Genomic DNA, 26,700 nt, shown 5'->3' with positions numbered 1-26,700 from the left:
ACAGGGCAGGTTCTCCAGCCCTTCACCCATCTTTATAGCTCACCTTTGGACCCTCTTCAGTCTGTCCTCATCTATTTTGATTGTGGGGACCAGAACTTGACACAGTACTTTAGGTGCAGCCTGACAAGCGCTTGTTTTATTGGTATGAAAAGCAATTGTACCTAAAGCTGTTGTACCATTCTTGCCACTGAGGGGATCAGGAAAGAATTAAGCTCTGGAGGATTAAAGGAGAGTTTTGTTAAGCTGTAAGCTTTTTTTGTTTGTTTGTTTTTAATTTTTGCAGCACTCCAGCTTTTGAGAAGTAAAGATGACAGGCTGATATGGCCCTGACATTTTGATGTATTTTCTGATAGAGTTCAATCATAAAGAGGCCCAGACACACATGCGTACATTCATTTTTCCCTTGAACTGGAATAAATCAGGAACAGTGGAATCACATCCAAGCAGCGCTGGTGTAAGCGGCATTGAAATGAGGTTCATGTAGCAGCGAGATGTTATGAGAGATGTTATTTTGTGTAACCCTTCCCACAGAAATGAATCTATTCCATTTTTCAATGCAACAGGAGAAGCTTATTGTGATACTTAGTGAAAGACCTCCTATTTTAAGACTCTGCTGTCTGCTGCTTATGATTTTAACCCTTCAGGCTGAAATTCTCCATGCTGGATCTGTGCCTTAAGCTTAATGTCTTGTGACGGAAGCTGCAAGGGAAGGTGAGTCAGCCATTTCTTAGAAGGTGACTTGGAGGAAATTGATTGTTTTGTCAGTGTTAGAAAATGAAACAGTTTCTCTCACCCCTCCCCAATTCTCTGATTTAAAAATTCAAAATCCCTAGGGCCACAAATCAGCCTTAACGGCCCTGAACAGCTCCACCTGGGGCCTTCCTACCCCAACCTGTGAACTAGGGACTCTATTTCAACTCTGTCAGAGTCTTTTTTTCTGTGCTGGGCTATCTTCAGGCTTGTCCTGCTGCTTGAGGGTCCCAGCCTGGTGCAAGCAGCTGACTTTGCCTCACTAGGGCCTGGCTTGTCCCCTTGGCATGTCAAGGGACACTGAGGGAGCCTCTGGCCATCCCAGCACTGCTCAGGTATGGTGATGCTTGTGGGTGCTGCAGGCCATGAGGGTGGGCACCATGTTCTCCTACACTCCTCTGATGCAGGAGGGAGGAAAAATGCTGCTAGGGAAACATGATTAAGTATCAAAGCAGGACCAGGTTAAAATAAAATTAAGGCTGCAAAGTTAAGCCCTCAAAAGTTATGAAATGCTGTGAAGCTTTCCATGCTAATGCTGCTCTCAGTCTCTGTCAGTGCTGATAATTTGTTAAATAATCTTTGTCCCCAGGCATTGTTTGTTGAGGGAATACTTGCTCAATATTTTCATTTTTTCAGGTGAAGGCAGGACAGAGTGGCCTTTGTTCAGTGCACCTTGTTGCATCTTTCCCCCTGGGTTTCCCAAGGGTTTTCAGGGTGGTATCAAAGCACTTGTGAGCATTTACTGTCACTGCTTAGGAAGGCCTGAGGTGAGCCCGCCTCCTGCTTAGTGCTGGGAAACAGAGGCCCTGATAATTGTTTAAATCATTTAAATAATTATTCTATGATCTGGTATTATTACATCAGTCCTAAGTGATTAGGGGTTCTGCAAATCTGGTGCTGTGCATCTTAAAGTCCTGTCCAGGATACAGTCAGTGATACAAATACTGACTATTCTCTGCCTTCTCAAGAAATGTGCCCAACATCATGTGGAAATTATTTGGCACATGAGAAGTAGGTGTAAATGTTGTCCAGGTGTCTGGATAGGAGAACTGAGTTTTCACAGGCCTATGGCTTCCTGGCAAGGCACCTGTTGAGACTTGGTCTATCAAGTACCTCTAGCTGTTGGGTGCATGTTTCCACTTGAGAGATGCTTGTCTGAAACTGTTGTCCTCTTACTTATTTACTTAAAGCCTTCTTAAATTCTGGAACACTTCATCTCTTGTTGCTTAGTAAGCATGTTGCTTATAAACCTGTTCTTATTGCAGTTGTGTAAAAACAACTCCTAAAAGAAGAAAGAAATCTGCTGTTCTAGTGTGTTCACCTTTAGTCTTTCATATATAAACTCTCTGAAAGGAATAGAAAAACCACAGGTCTTGTTCTGGTGCGCTGTAATTTCAAACTCGCATTTTATGGTGAAGTTCTCTGAATGCATTATCCTGTGCTCTTGATTGCAGTTGGATTTCTGTGCATATATACAGTGGAAGGCATATTTCGTAACTTGAGTGTAATGTAGCTTTTGGACTCAAATATTCACTGTTAGAGCTTTATAAAACTTTAATTTTTCTGTTCTTCTAACTCTTGGATCTTAGTGATGGCATGATTATTATGAACAGAGAATGCATTTATTATACTCAAGTAACGGTAGCAAAACTTAGTATCTCATCGATACATCCTTTATGCAGTATTTCAGCAAAACTCACCCCCCTCATCCCCTCATTGCTCAGTGCAAATGCTATTTTATATATTTTTTTTTTGGAGTATTCTAAGATAAATCATTGTGTTGGTTGGTTAAACAAGAAACAAGGTCTTAATTAAAGAATGAATCTTGTAGAATGAAGTTTGTACAAGAATTACTCCTTTTGAACACTGAAACATTTTAATACTTGAGTTATAATAAACCCTGTATTTTTCACTCAAATTCTGTATCCTATTACAGTTAGATATAAACAGTAGTAACCTCTGTTTCTTCACAGTATGTTTTCACAAGGGATAAAACTTATGTATTATTGAAAAACAAGTAGGAAACTTACTGAGTTGTCAGTACAATAAACGTACTGAGCACAAAGTCTGAGGCTTTTGCCAATTACGTATGAAATTAATGTAGCAGAACTCAGTACAAGACCTTACTGAAGATTAAGGTGATAGATATCTTAAATACAGTTGATTGCCACCACTCATTTTCTTGTGGATTTCTCCCCCACACTTGCTAGTGCCACGCCCAGGTGCACAGTTAATTTGGGGCAGATATCTGCTTCAAGACACACATTTGCATGTATTCATGTTCTGGTACCTCCAGCAATAGAAAGTTACTGCTGACTGTGGGTATTACAGGGTGTCTCAGTCCCCAGATTATGTCTGGTCATGCCAGCTATTGCACAGTATAATACTGGTCCCTTACCTGATGTTCTGATGATCTAACCAGGGTATAGAAGGAAAGAAAATGGGTAGCAAAAATGGAAAACTGCATTATGCAGCAGGGCATGAACTACTACTAAATACTACCATAGTTCCCTATTAAATCCACACCTCTAGTGGTTTCAAGCAGCATTTATGCATTCCACATTGCTTCAGAGGAAACCAAATGAATAAGCAAGTAGGGCAACTGCCCCAACGTTTGTAAGCCAACCTTTATTCTAGGCTGGTCTCTTTTAAAAAAAAAAAAAAAAAAAGCTGATGTTTGCAAAGTGCTGTAATCCACTTGTACAAGATGTGGATGCACTGTAGAACAGAGAATATTAATGTTTTTTATTTGAAGTAATAAAATATAATTTTCCGCTCTTTCAAGAGACTGTCCTGAGGGGCTGGATGACACGCTTATTAAACTGGCAACATGCATTTTGATATAAGAAATTATGTATTTGTTTCTAGCATTTTTATAAAGAAAACAGATACCTCTGAGAGGTCCTCAGAGATGGAAGAGGAAAGGGGAGGTCACCGGTATTATTGTAGATGGGTCATTCGTACTAAATGAAATGAAAAAGAGTGGAAGTTGTCCTTACAGTTCTGTCTGACATGAGTTTTCTTTAGAGAAAATGAAGTGGCTTGACACAATGTAACCTGACATAATGAGATGTGATGTTATAAACATGAGGTACCATGGATAGTTGTAGTGTATAATCTGATACTCTACCTGTGCTACGCACGAGCTGGCAGTGTATTGTGGTTCACTGAGTACCCAAATTCCTTTCAAATGGGCAAGCTTATCACATTGTGATGCACAAAAATAAACTAGGCCCTTTGGTCGTTCAGTCATAGACCAAATAAATGTAGACAAGCTGACACCTTTCTTTTGAGTTTGATGCTGATGTGTAAGCACAAGTGCTGAGCTAAGGAATCATTAAGTACAAACTGGTGAGTGAAAAAGATCCCTGCTAGTGCTAAAGATGGAAGTAGAGCAGTGTGGTGTTTGTGTTCTGTCATGATCTTGGAGAGTGTCAGGCAGTTTGAACCCTTCAACACTGCCCAGCTAGCTGGGGTGTGATGAAGTGTGAAGATTAATTTTGAATCAGTGAGTCCAGTCCCTGTGATCTGATGGTTTCACTGGTCTCTAGTTCTTCAGCAGTAAGAGAAGGTTGTTGAAAGGTCAAGAATTAGCTGGTGAACACTGCCTTTTGACCAGGAAAAGGATGGGAGCAGTCAGTGGAGGACTAATACGTGCTTTTACTGTCAGGATCAGCATTGCCAAGGGTGGGTGTAATTCTTGATGATTTTTTAAAAATATATGAATATGATATATGACATGATTCATACGATATATGAATAATAGATATAAATGGGAAAAGATGGGGAAAACAGTCTGCATTCTGTGGAGCCATTTGTTCTTGCTTCTGACAAAAGGAGAGCTCAGCTGGATCAGGGAGAGAAGGAATGTCCCATACTCTCCTCAGCATATGAATTTTTTTTAATCTTAAAATATTTCTGATTTTAATATAGGGATTATGTTAAAGCCAACCAATCATCACATCAGTTAACACTTCCTCTGGAAGCAAAGAGTGCTACTGATGTATGGACAAAATTGTTTCCACTAAAGAGCAGGAAACACAATGTGGTTGTAAGAATGGGAAGAGAAAATGTTCAAAAAAAATGTGTTACCAGATGTAATTGTGACAGGGAGCCTCAAATGTAAGGTGCATGAAGGAGTTCAGCATCAGTATCACTCCAAACTGGGTACAGTTCTGGGGCTAATGAGTTTTTGTCTCACATTTGTATGTGGCTTTAAGTAGGCAGACAGTGCTCTACCAGCCAGATTAACAATGGGTTGGGATGGACAAAGTGGTAGGAAAAGCTGAGATAATGCAAGTATGTTAGCATTCTCTGTGTATGTGTGTAGACAGGCCATCTGGGTCCATCAGGGCTTATTAGCCATGATTCAGGGATGGCTTGGTAATTTCAATCCATCTCAGTCTGGTGCTCCCTGGTGCACTAGGTTTTTGGAGGAAAAAATATCATTTGCCATAATAAGCATTACATCAAGCAAGGCCTGAAGGGATCTGGACTGAGGTGCAAAGATGTTCTGTGGCAGTTTGGGTTGTGGGTGTTGCTGGGTCTCAGCTGCCTGTAAGCAATCTTTCATGGACCTCCTGCAGTTGCTCTACCAGTGCGGGACTAAGCTGTATCCACACGGTTAGTCACTATGGGCCCTGAGGCATGGGGGGAGCTCGTGGTCTTAGGTCCATCCTTGTCAAGAAAGCACTCTGTAAAGTTAGAAATACTTTTTCAGGAAGGGCTTTGGATGAGATCATATGCCTGTGATCTCTGCCCCGTCATGCAAAACCTGTTTATGATCAGTGTCTAGACTTTCAAGTAGCCCTGCTCTAAAATGCTCCCACTGTGCCATGCTCAGCTTCCCTCTAAAAGCAGGCGCAGTGCACACAAGTATGTTTACCTTGTGTGGCAGGTATGTGGAGCCTTCTGCAGTCTTGGTACCCTCTGGGGGGCAATGAATGATGCACTTGATTTCATCAGTTTCATGCACCTGGATTTCTTACTTAGATGACAGGAAGGAGAATGATAGGAGCTTCTTGATTTGCCCCTCAGTATGGGGTCAGAACAGGGTAGATGTTTCCACCAGTCCCACACTGGGAGCTGAGTACCACATTGTAGATATAGTCATAGAGGGATTTCTGAGATGGCACAGTCTCTACAGTATTGAAACTTTCTAGACCGCAATGATCTCCAATTAATTTGTTGTTATAGTTTCCATGCATGGTTTCTGTGCTGAATTACATAAGAGCTAATTATTATTGTTACACAAAATACATAAGTGATTTTTTACTGTTTCTGTGCAAGGCATTTAAAAAAAATCCACAGATACCTCCCTCTGCTTTCCTTTTCAGAAACGTGTCTGGCTATTCTATAAATGTAGCTTGATTCACATGCACATTTTTCTGAATCACTGGAGAATAACAGCATTGTTGTAAAAAGTTGTAATTATGAAGCTGCGCTATTAAATAAAACAATAATTATTTCAATACAAATATTTTCAAAGCCAACACACATAAGAGAAATTAAAATGTTCTTCCCCACAGCCCCTGCCTTGTCCAGTGCTGACTGGCTGGATTTCTGCCCATCCTGCAATTTTATGCATTCATCATGCATACCACAGCAGAGGCTTCTTTCCAGGCAGAGATATGGCAAACCAGCAACAATCTGTGACCAAATTTTTGATGGGTGTGGACTGTCACAGTTCCTCGGGTTTAGTGGCCAGTTTACGTGTTCTCATTTTTTTAGGGTTCATGAAAGTAATTCTGTCTGATGACAGATAATTTTCTACGCCCTCCTCCCTCTTGCTCCTGTTTTTTTATTAGCTGTAGAGAGAATAAGGACGAGATGTATTTCATTTCTGACCTAAATGGCTGGAGCTCTGTTTTTTAACTTGCTTCTTGTTTAAGCTATGATTGGCATACATCTGTCATTATTTCCTCTTTGATCCAGTCTTTTTCTTGCTTCTGACTCTGCTAACCTTCAACAAAACCAGAAATGAGTCAGATCTGATGTGTTTGCCCAGCCGGCTGCTGTGAGGGAGAGGCCTCATGTACAGGCATGGCTCCTGCAGAGCTGAGAGCTTTGCCAAGGATACATCAGAGGATCTGGAGAAAGCTTGGGCACAGCAAGGAGAAAATCATGGCAGGATCAGAAGAAAAGCTTTTGTTTCAAAATAGAAAGGCAAATTATGTGCCAAGGTGGACTCCATTAGCTCCCATGGAGGAGGAAAAAGATATTTATGGGGGGAAAAAAACAACAACAAAGACGCCCTTAAACCAAACAATAACAAAACCCAGAGTGTTTTCTTTAAGGTTTGTAATACCTGCTGAATGTATAGGTGGACAAAGGAGAGCTCTGGGTCATCTCTCCTTGTGCCTGTTCTTTTAGGACTGTTGCTGCTCTTGGGTTTGAGATACAGATGTGATGCATCTGTGTAGGGGTGGCTCTTCTTAGATGTGAGCCTGAATCCACCTGAACTTTCCAGTGCTGCATCACTACTGATACTCCTGGCCCAAGAAAGATGCCTGGGAACAGAAGGAACAGAAAAAGCCCTGGAAGTGGCTGGGGTTTGGACAGGGCTGGGTGTCTACAGTGCTGCTCAGGCCAGCTGGGCTGGGAGCGTGCCCCTGCGTCTGTTTCCATACCAACTGCTCTTCTTCCAAAGCAAAGACCGATGTCCTTAGTGTGTGTGGGCATCCCTGCCTCCAGATAACACCCAGCAGATTCATGGTGACGTTTACCAGTGGTGTGGCAAATGGTAAATGCATGCAGTATTGGAGTTGTGGGAAGAGACACACACATTGCTTGCGAAATCAGGGCAAAGCTAGTGAAAAGTTCTGGTGAGCAAAATGATCTCATGTGAGGTGCTCCTGCCCATGGTAGAGGGCTGGAACTAGATGTGCTTTATGGCCCCTTCCAACCCAAGCTGTTCTGTGATTCTATGATGTGAATACTAGAAATACTAAAATAGTTCATTTAAAAAAGCTGAATTAATTAATGCCCAGTGTTTTTCAAAGTCTTTCTGAAATTTGTTTCAAAATAGCTTTTAGCTTTTTTTATAAAACTTGACCTAGGTAAAATGTAGAGAAAAGTGGTAAGCAAAATGGTTATATGACCCACAAATAAACCAAATCTTCCACCTTATGGTGGAAGTTACCACTTAAAGTTACCTTATGGTAACTTTTCACTTTGCCAGTGGATTCTTTCCATTTTGTTGTGGTTTAACCCGGCTGGCAGCTAAACACCACACAGCCGTTCGCTCACCCTCCCCCCTCCCTCTCTGGGGTGGGGGAGAGAAACGGGAAAGTGAAGCCTGTGAGTTGAGATAAAGACAGTTTATTAAGACAGGAAAATAATAATGTGTATGAAACAAGTGATGCACAATGCAATTGCTCACCACCTGCTGACCAATGCCCAGCCTATCCCCCAGCAGCCGGCCCCCCCACCCCGGCTAGCCACCCCTATATACTGTTTAGCATGACGTCAGATGGTATGGAATACCCCTTTGGCCAGTTTGGGTCAGCTGTCCTGGGTCTGTCCCCTCCCAGCTCCTGCTGCACCCCCAGCCTGCTCGCTGGCAGGACAGAGCGAGAAGCTGAAAAGTCCTTGGCCTGGTGTAAACACTGCTCTGCAACAATTAAAACATCAGCATGTTATCAGCGCTCTTCTCATCCTAATCCAAAACATAGCACCCTACCAGCTACTAGGAGGAAAATTAACTCTGTCCTAACTGGAACCAGGACACATTTCAATGAATCTCCTTTCCCCTGCCTTTCTGTAAAATCCTCCTACAAATCCTATGCATTAAAATGGAAACAATATTATTTTCTCTGTATGTTTCCGTTTGGCCATGGAGCTGTGAGATCATCTCTCTCAGCCATGCTGTGAGGTTTGCTATGCTGTTGCTCCCATGGAAGATGCAGCAGCCTGCTGCTGGCTCAGGCAGGGCCACCTTCTGTCACTTCTGCCTGGTGGGACACGAGCACTGAACTCAGTGACTCTGTACTCTTCTTGCACTGCAGGAAAACTTGAAACTCTAGCCTTAAATCTCTCAAGCTCTTCTACAGGCTGCTTCTCATGCAGAGGTGAAGGTGAAAGAACATGGAGCGGTTAGTTCTGAGATATCTTTGAGGGAGAGGGTACTGTTTTTCCTCCTTTGATTATAAAGGGGAGGAGAATATAGATTTTTAAGCCTCTACATTAAAATATAAAATACTGAGCCTAAATCCTTGTGGGAAAAGTTGAGTTTTTTTTAATAAAAAATAAATAAAAAAGGAGGCTGTTCTTTTTGTTTCTTTTTTATTTTTTTGTCTGTCGTGGGTTGTGTGTGACCTTGACAGCAGATGACCTGACTTTCAGGGACACTGAATACCTCCAGCGACTTCATTCAGGTAGGCTTCCACTCGTCTGACAGGATGGGCAATCCAGAACTAATTATCTGTAATTGACAGCCTCTTGAAAAGGCTGGTCTTCAAGTTGTATAGCATGTGTTTGGCCCATGTACAGGACCAACGCAGTGCTTGCCTTAGGAGACTGCTACTTGGCCAGCATGTTGAACACTTTCTTAACTCTTGCAGTTTAAAATATTAAGAGCACAGGTATGAGCTGACACAAAGTTGTTACCCTGTTCTGTGAGGTAGATAGCAACTGCTTTCTACTCTCCTACAGGAAATGATGAAAGAAAAATAAGAGTACCGAAGTGAAGACTTTTACAATTCTGTATGTCCATTTGAGAATATCAACAGTAGGACCTCTTAATAAGTTTTAGAAGCTCTAAAGCAAGAGGGTTAAGGAAAGTTGCACCTTTTTTTTTCCTTATGCTGTCCTTGGCTTTGATATATTGCAGCAGGGAGAGAAGTAATAAATGCTGTGTCTTGTAGTCATGAAAGTAATTGTGTATATTGTTCCTGGAAAAGATTTGAAAAATATTAGAGTAATTAAACCAGTTATCCTTTTTAAAAGTTCAGGCTGATACTATCTATTTTAACTTGTATATTCTGTCAGAGAAGCAAAAGATGCTGAAAGCTTGTTCTTTGTTTTACTGTTACCTTTAAAGCGTCTTTGTTTCAGATGTTACTAGTGTGCACTCTTATGGTGATCCTGCAAATTAGTGCACTAAAAGATGTTTCTTTTAGAAACCCCAGATACCTTTCCATATTCACAGTATTTTCATAATGCACCATTTTCTCCTTTTCCTGGTAACTCACTGAAAGGGAGAATGGGATTCAGCTCCCATTGAACTGAGAAGTCAGAGACAGTCCCAAGCACACAGCATTGGCAGCCTGACAAGAAGTCACCTGGGGAAGAGGAATGGCAGCAGAGATTCAGCTGCTTTTATAATGAACAGAGAAGCTTGGTCATATCTGCAGGAGTCAACAGCAGGGTGGGGGAAAAGGATTCTGAAGTACTGTAGCAATTGCATCTTCTTCAAATGTGGGCATTAGGGGCACAGGATAGAAAGAATTCGCAACTGTTCAACCTATGTAAAAAGCTCACAGCAAGGGTTTGTTTAGTCAAGTCAGCTACAAAGAGAGCTTTTTGAAAAAAATAATTCCTCAAATTGCATAAAAACATATTGAACAAGCTTGTGTTAATGGAAGAGAATGTTTTTTTTTTTGCTCTCACTGAAAATTAGTGTGAGTAAAAACATTAATTCTTGCTTAATGGTGTAAAAAGATGCAATTTTTTCTTACTGTGTATTTTTGAACACTGACATTGGGGGGGGGGGGGAGAAGGGGGAAAAACACTTGCATGCTAGTGTGTCATATTTTGTATCTGATCAAAGGGCATAATCACAGGAGAACATTAGTAATGGCTGCAGTGATTGATGCCTACTTGCTACTGTCCCTGAAGCAGAGCTGCTGCAACGTGGGCTCTCCAAATTCACTGCAGTGCAAAGTCCTATGGCTTGATTTAAAACATTTCTGGATGGTATATGAGGCTCAATCAGATGACTAATTATGGAGGTGCAGCTGTAATGAAAGTAGTCTACTAGTAAATAGACACATCAACTGTTTCCAAAGTCCATGTATAACTATGCCCTGTTAATGTCAGTGACACCAAACTGAACCTCAAGTAAATATATGTGTTGTCTTTCTACTTGAGGCTTTCTGAAAATGTTCTCAAGTTGGATGATGTTTTTTCTTTTCTGGTATTTTAAGGGAGGTTAAGTGACTTGCACAAGGTTATTTAAGTCTAAAAGCCTGGAAGAGAACCTAGTTATTTCACAAGATCTACTTAAACAATTCTGTCTCATCTACCATAAGTGATTTTTGCATAAAACATGAACCAAGAAAGGCATTGGTATTTTTGTCTCAAAGTAATGTATTCATACTTATTTCCCCTCCCCACCACTTAAATATATCAAGACTTGTCTTTTCCAACTATTTGACTCAGAAGCTTCTGCTGTGCTTTTAAGAAGTTTTATAACATCAATGTTTGATAAGCCAGTGTGGATGTGTGTGTATACACATACAAGGCTTTTTCTACATGCAGAGATTTTTTGCACATGGAGATAATTACTGAGAAATTGAATGATTGAAATGCTAAAATGATGAGACTTCAGTAATGCTGAGAGGCCCCTGCCACTAGCCAGGGAAAAATGTGAATTTTGAATTATTGAATGCCTTACAATAGGTATAGATTATCATAAGAGCTCTTTCATGCACTTACTACTGTCAAGATAATAAGACCTTCTGTGTTGTGTTGGTAGCTGTTTCCTTGTGATTTTATGTCATTTTGCTTCAAGTAGGCAAGGGGAGTCCAAGACCAGGGCCGTAAGTTAACTACAAATGTCAGGATTACATTAGTGGTACTGAAGGAAATGCAAAGATGATGGAGGTGGTTTTTATCCTGGGTCTATTAGTACTACAGCTGCATTTTCCTTAAAACCCTGGATCCTAGAGATGTGTAATTGTGACAATCTCAGCTTTAAGAACAGTGATAGAAGAGATTCTACATTTAAAGCTACAGAAAAAAACTTCAACTAAGTGCTAATGTGCTATATTATCAGGATCTGAATGAGATAAGTCATATTTTTGTGTGGTTAAAGAACACTGTTTTTAATATTAAGGGTGGGGTCAGCACTGGAAGCACTTTGCAGGTACACACTGCTGATGCAGCATAAGCAGTAGATGTTTTCCAAGGGGTTGTGGCAGGGTGAGCAACATCTCTCTCGTGTAAGAGATAACAGTAACAACAATAAAGGTTCTAGGAGAAATATACCGCAAGTGTCAGTAGGTGAAACTTGCTAACTAAAACCAGTAGAAGTCTTCCCTGCACTACCATAATAGTTCACTAGTACTCAAGGAAGATGTCAGCAGCTAGTATGTGTATGAAATTTCACTATTGCCTAACTAGTTCAAGAAAAACTTAAATTACTTCACGATTTTCTTTTGTAGAAAGAGAGGTTCTTGTATTCTTTTGATCATTATTTTCACCATGGCTCTTCAATGGGGTGTGCATTTGCACAAAAAATCTCCAAACCCCAGGGCTGGGACTTAAGCTGAAGAGCCAGAGCACATTCTTTGCCTTGTAACTCCAGGTATGGATTCAGGCTCCTAAAACAGAGGTGACAGGATGGGGAGTGCACAGTCTCCCTAGAGACCAGGTATGAGAGAGGCAACTGTCAGCTTTGTAAAGTCATTATCTTTTGCCCATCTTTGTGCCTGAAGTGATGCACATTTTCTCTGCAGGGTCTTTCTATAGTGATGAGCCCATCTTGCCTTGGTGCCTGCTGGCTGATGATTGTAGCACGTTTCCTTAAATTAGTCACAGGCTGGCTGGCTGTAATCTAATGGCACCCAATTGTCAAGAAATAGCTTAGGGACTCATTCTTTGTCCCAGGAATAAACTGGGATTATTGAACTATTATTTTTTTTCCCCCAAGGTGATCGCTTTCTTCATGGGCAGCAGAAGAAAAGATGAAACAAGCTAAACTAGATTAAGGGATTTCCTCCTATTCCCAGCTCTTATTTTCATTTGTTGTTGTTGTTTTCCCCCCTGTGGTGCTGTGGAACTGCAGATATGCTTTACCTTGCATTTAACCTTTGAGAGAAAAATACAGGAATGTGAGTCCTTCCTTCCTGTCTGAGGGAGACTGGAAATACAAGGTTAGAGAAAGCAGAGGCAAATTAGGATGGTAAGGGTTATTGTTCATAGAGGAATTCGTCTTGTAGGTAGTAGGTACAGAGGATGCAACAACTCAGAGTGAGATGTATGTTGACTCATGTTGAAGTGTGTGAGAATAGGACTGGAATTAGCCTCCCCTCAGATAAAACCAGTGAGTTGGATGAAGAGCTGCTTTGACAGCAAGACATGCTTGCTTCTTTTCAGGTATGATGAATAGGGTAGGTGCTGGTCACTGTTGCCTGTACTTGGAATTTGTGTATCTTCAGGGAGTGAAATATTTTCATTTTTTTTTATTTTCTTGTCTGAGAAAGCTGAAAGCTAAGCATATTGCTGAGTGTGGCAGTCCCTGGTTCTTCCCTTTCAACCTTTTTTGTGTTTTTGGGAGGTGCTTGCAATGAGAAAAGATTCATGAGATCAAACAGGACAAAGGGAGGAGGTAGCCTATGTCCTAGTGGCTAGGGTATTTGCCTGGGAATTCTGATATTCTGCTCCCTGAACTGATCAACTATTTTATCTCATGACTGGTTTGTGTAAAATGTGACTGGCATTTCACAGTATAGTGTAATCTAGGAAGAGCTGAGCAGAGACGTTTGTTTAGCCAGAAGCACAGTTTTGAAGGAATGTATATGTTCTCCACTTAAGTCTTGCTTTAGGACCATAAATCCCACTGTAAGCCTGGCCACAGATATTCTTTCTAGTCTAGAATAGAAGCACCTGTAAAGAAAACTGCATGTGTGTTTAGATTCCCATAGAAAATATAAAAAGCTGGATTTTCAGTCATTTGAATGGGGGGGGGGGGAATTATTCTCCCTACCCAGAGACCGTGGAGAAGCAGTTCGGGATACTGAAGCCTATATAACATTTTCTGCATGTAGCTGAATCTGGCTTGCTTGGAAGCAATATCTATTTCCTGAGGGGAAAAGAACCCCTGTTTATTCTGCTGTCAAATAGCAAAACAAGTCACCAAGAATTACCTGTGGTCATCACCTGTAGAAAGTCGATGCTGAAACTGCTGCTATGATGCCCCAAAGCATGTCTAGGTATTCAGTTTAAAGCTAGTCCAACACACCTATGTGGCGTGCAGTCCCTGTGCCATAGGATTAGCTGATGCCACTCTAGGATAAAACCTGAGCTGTGGGCCTCCTGAAAGCATGGGGAGAAGGACTTGTCTTCTAGGTCCTTTGGGTGCCTTGGGTAACCTTGGCCTGTGCAGGCCTTTTCCGGGACCCACATTCAGTTCTGGTTTTGTGAAAGAAAATGTTTGGCCAGTCTGTTTAAAAAATAAATCTCTTTACTTCTGTTCTTTTTTACAATGTCTTGAAAGTCAATCCAGGCCAATTTGTGTTGGCCCCTGCCAAGTCAATTGTTATTTCTATTCTGTAATAGAACCTGCAAGAACCTAACCCCTTGGTGTGGCCAGGTTCTCCCTAGGTGGGACTGTTTCCAGCAGAGCCTGAAGGCTGTGCCACGTGGTTCTGTGGGGCAGGATTAGGCCCGTGCTTCAGCTGGCTATCAGGCTTCCAGCTTTCCTGGGGTACCCTGCAGTGAATGAAGTACTGAAAGTGCAGGGAGTCATTTCTCTCCAAAGGACTGTATTAGAGAAATGAGTCAGTGTGTGTGTGTGGTGGAGTGGGTTGCCGCAAAGTAGTCTTCCACTGTGGAAATAAATAGCAGAACAATAAGAACTGCACAGGCTTTACCATCTCATACAGTTTAGAGGTTTTTGATCCACCTTCCTGCCCTCATTGGATGCGGCAATTAAAAAGCAGACCATGAAACAGTTCAGACAAAGAAATGAAGTAGAGCTTTGAAGCCATCACTTTAAGCATCTGTTAATTCTGTTAATTGTCTGTCATCTCTAAAGGAAAAAGAAAAGGGGGACCGTTTGATGTGTGGCTGCGAACAATCTGAAGGCTTCTGAAGCCAGGTATTTAGATTTCTGTGCATTTTCCCCTGTGTATTTAACCCTTCTCCTGCTGCACTGCCAAGCACATGCTACACAGCTGCAGGACAGTTTCACAGCTCTGTCCTTCAGTAACTGGAGCAGCAGAGACAGGGGCTGGTGGGCCTTCAGGACACTGATTAAAAACTCACGGTTTTAATCAACAGCCCCATGTCTCTGGCTGCTGAACCACTGCTTGTTCCTTACACAGATCCTTCTCCCTTTGAGTGACTACTGTGAGTCACTACCACTGCTTTCTTCCATAGCTGAAATGAAATCCGTGCTCTCGTCGCTGCTTCTGCTCAGTCTGGCTCCTCTGGTGCTGGGCTGGGAGATCTGAAGGGCATTTGGATGGCAAAGCATGCTTGTGTTATGGTGCAGCAGAGAAAGTCTTCCTTCTGAGGGCCTTGGAACAGGCTGCGGCTCTGCCCCCAGCACTGAGCACCATCCAGATCCTGAGTAGCTTTGCTGCAGTCACCTGTAACTTAATTTGACTGACTGACATAGGCCAGGGACTCTAAGTCCTGTGTCTACTGCTATTTCCCACCTTTTCCTCCCTAGGTGGGAGTTTTGCCTTGTGACTTCAAGGCTGTATGGATTTTATTAACCCCAAGCTGCTTTTGTTTTTTCCATCTCCCACAAGTTTCTATTTCTAAGGTTGTGGCTGATGTGAACACCTCCCCCTGTTCACCCCAGCCTGAATTAATTGGCTTAATTTAAAATTCGAACAGGTGGCTTCAGTTGGTGCCTGTAGCAGGCAGGGGGCTTTCAGTGGTCACCAGCTGGTGACCTGTCAGGACAGTGTGTCCTTATGTCCTTTCCCAGTGCATGTTGTCCCCACTCAGCCTTGGTGCCATGAGGCTCAAGGCCGGCTCTCCTTGGGAAACCTGCTGCCTCAGTAGTGACCACGTGGCTGTTCCAGTTCACTGTCAAAGCGGCTGAAGCAACCTGGTGGAGCTGTGGGCCTGCTGTGATCACTGGTAAACTGGGGGAGGGAGAAGGGAAGGGAGCTAATTTTGCAGTGCTTTCTCCTGAATGGGAACAACTGAATTAATTTCTGGTATAAAAATGAACAAAGAATGATCTTTATAGCTGTAAGGTTCCTGATGACAATGCCCTCAAAACAGTTTTTGTACCTTTTCTCGTCTGGATTTTTGACACCTGTTGAGAGCTGCTCTGAATGCAGGCTCATTTCATTCACCATGGGCTGGTAACGGTACAGGGGGGAAAAACAGAAATAAGATGTTTGTGCTGAAATGCAAAAAAGCCTTAATTGTAGACATGTTCCAAGTTACCTCCTTGTTGCTCTCCATTGTTTTACTTCTGTTTCTTTTGAGATTTCTCTTGCTATTTCCAGTTTTTTTCTGCAATGTGGACTCTATCTTTGATCTTGTTTTGTTTGTTCTCGCTGTTTATTGCAATCCAAGCAGAAGCAAATGATATTTGGAAAACCTAAGTCTGAACCTTTCAGTGATTGCTCATTGCTGTTAGAAAATCAGAACTTGCTTTTTCTTTTTTTTTTCATTTGAAATACTGCTGATCCTTGCTCAGTCTATGAGCAAGAATTATATTGCATTTTTTAAAGTTTATCTGTGTAGAAAATTACACTGTTAATTGAAAAAATCACTAAGTGCAGCAGTTTCATATGGCAGTGTTTGATTGTACCTATTCCGTTTTTAATTCTGGAAGCCTAAGATTAGACCATTAAATCCAGACCTGCATCTTTCAGTTGCCTGGTCAGAGTTCATCAGAGGGGATGCTACTGCAATGCTGAAGCTTACCTCAAGTGTCTTGCAAAGCATTTAATTTTTCTGACAGTGGCCCTACAGAATAGGTTCCTAAATATGGATGTAGATGCTTATCTGTAGGAACCTATTTTTTAATGTCTTGGCTGGAATTATTTCTCTCTGAATGTATCTCAGTTATTTCTTTAGCTAAGCAAAACTTGAGTGGGTTCCTATTCCAGTGTTTTTTGGTTTTTGTTTTTTAATCCATAGAAGTTGACAGAACTCCTTAATTCCCTTTGAATGTAGCTAGGGAGATCTGTTTTTGCTGGTGTTTGGTAACTGTGCACTAGAAAACTCTGGGTCTGACAGCTCTGCAGAGATCCCAGGCAGTTTCACAGTAAGGTTCTAGGCACACAGTGTCAACAATGTGCTGCCTTTATGTATTGTTATATACAACACATATCACAATATAATATTCCATGTTATGAGAAGGCTTCCATGGTAACAGCCACATTCCAGAAAAATCTGGAATGAAACACCTTACTCCTCACATTTTTCTGTAAAAGGACTCATTCCTTTGGCAGTTGATAGATGGAGCTACATGTAATTTGAGGGGATAAAACACAAAAAGAATGACCTGTAAAAAGGAAAGTCTTAATTGCCCCAGCTTGATGATGAAGCTTGGAAACTCATGCACTTGTTGCATGGTTTTCAGTTGTGCTTGTTTTTTTTTTTATGTTAGGAGTTTTGGTCTTGGTTTGTTCCACCCCCCCCCCCCCCCCCCCCCCCAAACTTCAGTGATGAGAACTTGAGAACTGTTTGTGATGGCCTGTTTATCACACATTACACTGAAGTAAAAGGGTAGCATTATGCTTTTGTTTTTTCATTCAAGGAGCCGATGCCTGACTCAAAAGGGTAGGCAAAAGTAGCACAGTGAAATGGGGTTACAAATTATTTATACTTTTCACTTTAACCACTTGACCTTTGACTTGTGTTTGTTGAACCCTATTAAACATTAGTGTCAATGTGTTATAAGATGCTATCTGCCATAGATAGACATTACTTTTTTTTTCAGTTAAATTGTGAGACTTGCCAGTATGGCACAAGTGTAGTTGGTGTTATTTTTAATTCCTCACAGTGAGAGAAAACAGGGAAGGGAGGGGGGTGAAGAAACACAAGCATCCTTTAATATAAGGCTTATGACTAAAAATACTAAATTTTTTTGTTGTCCGTTTATAGTGGCTCATTTGACAACAGAAAAATCATCTTTCTAGGGATTGTATTTGCAGAGAGACTGCATCAAAAGTTGTATTTTTGCAGAGGAAAGAATTTGGGAAGTGGAAGGGTAGGACTTGACCTTTGCAGTAGCTAAGCTAACTTCCCAGGCCAAACATTTAAGTCTATTTGCAGTTCATTTAGCAGAGGAAAAAAGACAAAACTATGCTGTGTTCAGTGTTGATGATGCCAGCAGAGATTCTGTTGCCAAAATAAATGGTAGTGACATGGTCACAGTGCTGGGGCTGGTGGTGGCTGCTGGGTTTTGCCAAGCCATGGGGGGACAGGGCTCTGAACCAGGCTCAGCTGCAGCTTGGAGCCTTGTGAGCAGCAGCTTGTTGGCAGCACTACCAACTTCTGTGGAGCAAAACATGCAACTCTGTATGTGGGATACCTTAAAACTCATGTACCTCTCTGCAGATAGCTAGCATATAATGTTTTAAGTTGATTAAAAGTGAATTGGCAAAGATTTAATGCTTAGTTGTCTCAGGTAATGCTTAGTTGTCTCAGGCTGACATCTTCTGTAGCTGAAACCTGACTGCCAGAGCTGAAATATACGCGGCTGTATAGCTGAAAGATGACTGCCAGGCAAGGCTTCTTACGTATGCTTTCAGGTTTGGTGGCAGGTGACTTGGAGGCCTCTGGGAGATGATCCCTGTGGGTTTGTAGGGTTTGTGAGCAAGTTGGTGGGGTGAGAGCTGGAGTCATGAGATACTCGAGGTTACCTTGCAGAGGAGCCATAGTAGGTGAGATGGAGTAGATTTTAATGTGTGATTAGCTCAGCTGAGGATACAGTCTGTTCCAGCTGCAGGGAAGAGACTTTGTTGTCCTTGTTCCCTGTTAAATGCAAGAGCGCTCTAGGCGTTTGACTGTGACAGCCAAATCTGGACTTTGAGGGCTGTTACCGCAAAAAGCAGCTCCTTAGCCAGCATTGTGATAGCTGGTCATAAACTAGTCTTATCCTTTTTTTAATAACGTAAAATAAAATGTTTGTACACTGCTTTAGAGCATGCTCACATGAATCCATGTTTCTTGAAAGGTGTAGGAGAGGTTCTTCATACACAGGCACAACTACGGTAAAATGAGATTTTAATTCTCTTCTCTAATAACGGTTTCATAATGTAACTTTCAGTACTACAAAAGCCTGAAACTTATGAAAATGATGGAAACTTTATTCCTAAAGATATCTGGATTACTAAATTACTATGATTTGGGACATTGACTGACATCTGCTATTACTGGAAAATCCAGTCAAGGCTGCATGAAGTCCGATGCTGTGCAAAGAAGCAGTAAGAGGGTGTCCCATTTCTACTGAGCCCACATCTCATGTGGTATGTGGGGGGGTGGTTTTGTAATGAGCTACAGCTGGGTTTCCGTGGCTCATCCAATGTAAGTACAGATCTGTTTGGTAAGTACTTCTTAAACACTAGTGGATCATACCTAACCACTGTTTCTAGGAGAAGTTTGTTTACCATATGAGGGTTCTTCCGATGGTTGAAATGTTTGTTGGTGAGAACCTGAGCGTGTATACAGATTGTAACTAGTTCGTCCTTCCTTGTAGGAAGGGAACATTTGGAGAGGAAAGATTATAGTGTACCTCTGAGCTGGCAAGTCTCTCGATTCAGACTAATAACCTACAGGAAAGCAGCACTGTAGTTTGCCAGAAATCATGAGGCATACAAATAGTTATTCAGTTGGTTCTGGCAGAGCTGGTCTCAAAACCAAATTATATTCACAATTTTCATTCCCAAACAGTGAGAATTCTAAACTGGGATTAAAAAACAGCCCCTGATTTCCCAGAATGTGCAGTGAAAGTTGTACAATATTTTGCTTAGAAACTCCACGTGCTTCCCAGGATCCCTGACTACTGCTGCATGAAGCTGACGGGGGTTGACAGTCTCACTACTGTTGATCAGTGGGAGATGCTAATGAAACTAAAAGGATTATATTGGCTTCATGCAGTAGCTTTGCAGGCTCCTGGCATTCCCTGCTGAGCAGGAGTCTGTCCTGGGAGTTGTGGACTGAGAGCTTAGGCGGCTGGAAAGCTGGCAAGTCCTCGCTTCCAGCTCCTTGCTGACAAAGAGCCAGGTAAACTGCCATGAAGTAGGCAGACTTCCAGCCCTGCCCCTGTCTTCTGTCAAAAGATCAGTGTTTCCTTGAAATGTTAGCATTTGTCAAATTACTGTGTTGTGACGGAATAAAGATCATTACAAAATTCAGCGCATCTGGATTTTGATCTTGCTTGCATCTGACTCGGGAACAAGCTTCTGCTCTTTGGATGAACAAGCAAAAGCTACAAGGTCCTCTCTGCCTCAGAAGCATGCCACAGCAAAGTGCCTCTTATTCATTAGGGCTTATTAGTGTGAGTTTTGTGCTGTATGGACCACGGATACATAGCTCCTAGCTGTATTTGGAAAGGAGGTGAATCTCTGGCAGGTGTATTCAGGGAAGGTATGCCATCGTTTTTGGACTTACCCTGCAAAATCCTGTGCAGCAGTGTGGTTGAGTATGTTTGTGCAAGCAAACAAATGTGGATGTTCACGACTTGTTGCGGGTATGAGTATGGGTGTAACCATAACTGTGCTTCTCCCACAGGCTACAGATGTGATTTGTTTTGTAATATCATGTTCTCTTTGAATTTTTGTTCTTCAAAAGGGGAGATTTCAAGTTAAATGTCTCTTTAAAACCTTGGTAACTTCAATCTCCATACCCGAGTACCATTTGAACACTACTTTAGATTCTGTGAGTTAGTTTCCTATTTAACCTTCTAGTTTGCAGCAAATGGGCTAGTAACACAAGGTAATCCGCTGTAGCTGTCTTTATAGCAAATTCACCCTAAAATAAAAAGAGAATAGCAGCAAAAGTCGTTCCTGTTACCACTGTTTATAAAAGGCACTATAATATAATACTTGAATGTATGGAATTGTGTAAAATAAGCAGCTTAATTTTGGGTGACGAGATTGCTGGGTTCCTGGAAAAACTTTTATTTTCTTAGTTGAATATAAACCATTCAGCTAAACACTGTTTTGTTTTGCAGCACTTGAACAGCTATGCATAGGTACATTACAAGGCTCTCGTAGCCCCAGGATCTCCTGGCTAACCAGTCTTCATGCTAGAAAAGAACATTTTAAGATAAGTGGTCCTGGGCTCCTGCTCTCTGTCTTCTTACAAAGCTTGCAAGAATTGCAGCAGATTTATACTGCAAGGGCAGTATAAATACAAACACATGCCCCAAGACCCAAAGCATCATGTTCTTGTTGCTTTTCTCCCCAAGCAAGTGTATGTAAGATTTGCTGATTTGGTAAAAATACATATTTTTAATGCAGATATTTTGAAATCAATATCTGAATATCCATCGGAGCTCTCTTGAATGCCTTGAGGAAGGCTGAAAGTGATCCCTCAGCAGTTGATGAACAAATTGGTATCTCTATCCTATGACACAGAAAATGAGCTAATCCATTCTTGCATAGATTTGTCATCTCTGTAGTATGGACAAAAACAAAAAAGCATGTATTTGTTGGGGAAACAGATGAATGTTATTTTTCTGTGAAAGTTGAGGGTTTTCTGGCACCAACACAAAACATGCCATCCTCCAAATGTGTTAGAGAACAGTTTCTGGGCAAGAGGGAAGGGGGACATGTAAGAGATTACATCGTCACCTGAAACAATGTGTTTTTCTTGAAGAAAGTTCAGTAACTGTTCAGAATCACCAACTGGTTAAATTGTAAAATGAGTGGATGAAACAATGGAGTGCAGACAGGTGGTGTTTTTTGATGCACAAACCTGTGTCCTGTTTTCATTCCTGTGAAAACTGCAAACATTGAAATTTTGGTTTCTTCAGCTGTCTTCAGGGTTTCATTATTGTTTTGTCCTTACAGACTCAGCTTTCATTTGGAGGAAGAAGTTTCACAGCTGTGAGGAAACAGTTACAGAGACAAAGCTTGCTGAAATGAAAACGAACTAATTACCATGGAACATGGTTTTTCTACAAGTCATTTGGGTGCGAGAGTTAACCAGCTCTTGGCTTTGGGGCCTCTGGTTCTTGCGGCTTTCTGACAGTGTTTTGTGGAGTGAGTGGATAACCCGTCCTGAAGCCACTTCAGATGAGGTATGGCCTCTAATTATTACCTAGTTGTATTGTGCATTTCTGTGCTGCCAGGCTATAAGTAAAAATTTATGTGGTTATTGTGCAGTGTTTTTGGTATTTTAACAAAAGTGGTTTGAGAAACATCTTTTTAGAAGGACATAGACAAGAAGAGAACCCCCAAAGCTTATTATTAGTATTAATAAGCTATTAATCTGCAGAATCCCTCTACTCCACAATGATTCTCTATAGACTTCTGCTGTGGGTATAACTTTTCAGAGTAACTTCATTCCATAAAATTGAAGGCTAGCTGTCAGGGAGAAATTTTTTGATCTATATCCTTATTCAGGGTTATCATACTTCTGGGTATTCTATCTTCTAACTGGAAGTGGTGGATAATAGAATCTGAGGGCTTTGGACACCTGTGGTCGATTTCCAGATTTGCAAATCATCTGTATTTGCAGCTGTGGGATTTCTGTGACATTAAATATGCTCATCTTAACTGCGCACCTGTTAATCGGTGTATGTGTAGTTACTTTTCTTCAGAAAATCCTATGCAAAAGTGTCTCCCTGGTTTTATCTTGGGCATGGCTAGACAGCCTTGTTTTTGCAACTGTCAACCTTTTTCCTCTCCCATGTAACCTGATAGAACTACACTGGTAGTTCTACACAAGAGAAATCCGGCTATGTGAAGTACCTTTTTGGAGGAGGAAAAAAGAGAAAAGTCTGTCATTAACCAAGCGTAGTCAATTTTCTTTTTATCACTTAAATTAAGAAATGCAGGCTAAAGTAGGCTTTGGGAGTTTGCTTTCTCCTGGTCTAGAAGAAATATCAGCTAGGAAATGTGAAGTTTTGCAGTTTGTTCTGGCCCTGGTGGATCATCTAAACAAGGCCAAATTGTTTTGCTCCTCTGTCCCTTTCCCTCTTTCCACCAATGATAACTACAGTAGGCTCTAAATATAAGCAGTACAGCTTGCATACTGAGTGGTTTCCATCGTGCTCAGTGCGATGGCAATTGTTGCTGATCAAAGCTGGAGGGCTCCATGATATGCACAGACATCTCCAGACAAACAGCCCTACTTGATTTGTGTACTTAAGACAGATGATATGCAGGTTAAAACGTTGTTTATGTGAACAGACTACAGCAGTCGCAGGGGAAAAAAGTGTACTTAATGAAGCTTTGTGAATATTCCATTGCAATGAAGGGTTACTCAATTAAAATGAAATCCATTTAGAAGTTTCCACTGGGCTCAAAATACAATTCTGGCTTCACATTTTCTGGCCAACACAGCTTGTATAAATGCAGCCCTTTGACACAAAAACAACTTGAAATGTATTGAGCTCCTTGAAGCTGGCGATTTCATTGTGTCAGTTACCCACTGTGTGTGCGCTCAATAGGGAAAAAAAATCCAACACCTGACATAGATCAAATCAACCTGGTTTTCTTTGAACATTCTGCAGTCAGGCTCCTATTCATCACACAATGTTGTTGCTGACATTACTAAAATTCATAATGACACTTTTCTTCCCGTGACAGAGAAAGGTTGTTTAAAATAATGTGCTGTGGCTTTTTTTTAATTATTATTTGGACTATTTATGGACCTTAGTAAGGCCTTGAATGTTGTGAGTCATAAAACTCTTGTGAAGTGATTTTCTCTGAAGAGGCATGTAGAGGTCTGTCTTTACAGAAATGGCTGGTAGCAATGGATTGGTTACTAGTGAATGAAATTGCTTTTAAAGTCTTCATGTTGTGTACTGTTTCACTTGGTGCTGAGCAACTTAACCTAAGGATTTGGTGTCTCTAAATTGAGATTCGCCGTTCAACTCAACTGATGTCAGAACTTTGGAAAATTGCTTGTGAAGGGATTTCCCTCCCCACATTCTTTTTGCAATGTGTGTAATTTTAATGACACCTGATTTATGGAAGGCTATCCTGGGAAAGGAAAAGAATTGACTTGGCATCTGCAAAAATGGATCTTGGTGTGCAGATGTAATACCTCTGTGGGACAAATGTAATGGGGAATGGTTTTGAAGTAAGACAAGGGAGTCAAATGTGAGTCTGAAATAAAAAATCAGGTAATTGTTTGGCTGTGGGGAGTAAGGAACTGCTAAATTTTAATTACAGGTTGCTTGTTTGGTCACAGTCCACTTTGGACCTTCAAATTAACTGGCCAAAACATTCCTGTTGTGAAATTATTTGAATAGTAGGCTTTTTTTTAAGTGTTAGACTTATGACTGTTAATTGACTTGAACTAAGTGCTTGGCCCCTTCTAACATTAAATGATAAGATGTGAAAAGCATCTTAATCCCGCTTTCAGGACTGATTTTGTTGGCTTTTTTTTGGAAGTAAAGGAGACTGTGTAGATTACTTCTAGAAGATGAAAAGTACAATTCTAGATCTCTGAGATAGCTTTGGATATATTACCTCAAGATAACTATTCTGAGGTACTTTTACCAGAAAGTGTACTCTAAAAGTAGTGCATGTTTAAAAAAAAAAATCAATGGGTTTTGATTTGTAACTTATAAACTGGTTTTCTCCAGCTGTTTCTGTACACATTAAGGAGGAGTAGGTGATTGGGAGTAGTCAGTATGGATCTACAAAGCAGAAATAATTCCTGACCAACCTGGTAGCCTTTATGATGAAACGGCTGCCTTGATGGACAAGGGTAGAGCAGTGGATATTATTTACCTTGACTTGAACAGGACTTTTCGTACTCTCCCCTATAACCAATAAGTGGACAGTGAGGTGCCTTGAAAACTGGCTGAACTGGCAGGCTCGGGAAGGCTGTGATTAGCAGCGTGAGCTCCAGTGGGAGGCCAGGCTGTAGTGGTGTGCCTCGGGGATTAATACTGGGGACCATACAGTTTAACATCTGCATTAATGACCTGGGTGATAAGATAGCTGTGCCTTCGTTAAGCTTGCAGATGATACAAGCTAGGTGGAGTGACTGACAGACCAGATGGTTGTGCTGCCATTCAGAGGGACCTTGACAGACTGGAGGACTGGGCAGAGAGGAATTTCATGAAATTTAACAACGGGAAGTCCTGCACCTGGTGAAGAACAACCCCGTGCATCAGCAAACACCAAGGGGACACCTTGGTGGTAGATACTGAGTTGAAATACAGTCTGCAGCTAGTCTCGGCGGCAAAGGCAGCCAACGGCATCCTTGGCTGCATTCAGAAGGCTGTTACCAGAAGATCCCGGGGGCTGGTTACTCCCCTCCACAGAACTCTGGTGAGGCTGCATCTGGAGGGCTGTTTCCACATGGGGTCTGCGGTATGAGAGGTGTGGGCATAGTGACTTTTTGCTAGACCTGCTCCAGTAAGATGACTAAGGGATTGAAGCACCTGTCATATAAGGAGGGACTGGAAGAGCTGGGACTGTTTAGCCTGTCAAAGATAAAACATAAGGGGATTGGGATGTGGGGGTTAGAATTTATTAACGTGTAAATAACCAGTGGGAGGGAGTAAAGCTGGTGGAGACAGCCTCTTCCTGGTGGTGCCCAGTTAAAGGACAAGATGCAGTGGGCACAAATTGAAATTCAAGAAATTCCATTTAAATATAAGAGAAAATGTATTCACTGTGAATGTGACTAACACAATCAGATACCAGAGCTTCCCTGGGCAATCTCCATCCTTGGAGTTGCTCAAAATCCTTCCACAGCCCTGAGCAGCCTGCTCTTGTTGACCCTTCCAAGCCAGTGGGGTTGGACTAGATGATCTCCAGAGGTCCTTTCCAACTTCAACCCTTCTGCAATTTTGTGTTTTAAATAGTGAAATGGTTGAAGGAACTAATCTGTTTGTAGCTATTCAGGCACACAATGATCAGTGAATAGTATTTATTATAGCTTAGTTTGTTTACTTTGGAACTGAATATGCTGAATTATACTTCTCTTGAATCATTTGTTATCCTGGTTAGAAAACTGATAAACTTGCTGTCCTGTAAAAACCCAGAAAAGTTTACCAATTACTATTCCACACTTAATTTGACTATTCTCACTATTTTTAACAGCTTCTGCACTTCATTTCTGACCTTGAGAGTCAGTCTTCTATAACGAGTGCGCTAACAACCTACGGTTTTTGTTTCTTCCAATAGATCTGAAATGCTGCATTGGCAGAAAGGCTTAATATTTGGAATTCTAAATGTTAATGCATTTTCTTCTATAGGTCTAAATTTTTTTTGTATGTGCAGTCCACTAAATATACTACTACTTGTTCTCAGTGCTGTTGATTTGTTGGCTAATTAATATTCACCTGGGAGATTGGTGTATTTAATTATCCGCATTTTATAAACTCTGGGAGTATGGAAGAGTGGCACATGGGACCCAACACAACAAGCTTTTACTTTTTTTTTGCATTGCTGCCCCAGTACCAAAAAAAAAGACCCTGATTTCTTGTATGCTCTATCAGAAAGCATTATTTTGGGTTTATGTGGAAAGGTTTTGGTATTGAGGGGGCTGCAGGGGGATGCCCTCTGTGAGCAGAGCCCAGCAGCTGCCCCATGTCAAATCACAGCCAGCTCCAGCCGGCTCCAAAAGGGACCCACTGCTGGCCAGAGCTGATCCAGGGAGTGATGTTGTTTGCACCTCTGTGAGAGCAGATTAAAGGTGGGAGGGGATGTCCGTGGACAGAATCTTCCTGTCCTTATCTCAACCTCTGAGCCCTTTCCATTGTATTTTCTTCCTTTTATTTTTTTCTTTGAGGAGGGGGAGTTAGAGAGTGGTTGTGGTGGGGATTAGCTGCCCAGCAAGTATATAAGCAGGAAGAAAAAAAAACACAACCTTGAACCAAATCAAGATCTCCTGCTC

The 26,700-nt window shown here is 41.5% G+C and overlaps 1 long non-coding RNA gene across 1 annotated transcript; it reads left to right on the top strand.

Moving 5' to 3' along the window:
* Nucleotides 1-902: 902 nt before the first annotated feature.
* On the top strand, nt 903-25,540 carry LOC106041851 (uncharacterized). Its single transcript, XR_001210749.3, has 3 exons — nt 903-1,085; nt 21,687-21,916; nt 24,811-25,540. It is a non-coding gene; the product is annotated as an uncharacterized lncRNA (long non-coding RNA).
* The last annotated feature ends 1,160 nt before the right edge of the window (nt 25,541-26,700 follow it).

The sequence above is a fragment of the Anser cygnoides genome, chromosome 2 (genome assembly GCF_040182565.1).
Source record: "Anser cygnoides isolate HZ-2024a breed goose chromosome 2, Taihu_goose_T2T_genome, whole genome shotgun sequence".
Lineage (NCBI taxonomy): Eukaryota > Metazoa > Chordata > Aves > Anseriformes > Anatidae > Anser > Anser cygnoides.
This window is presented reverse-complemented; position numbering and strand designations above follow the sequence as displayed.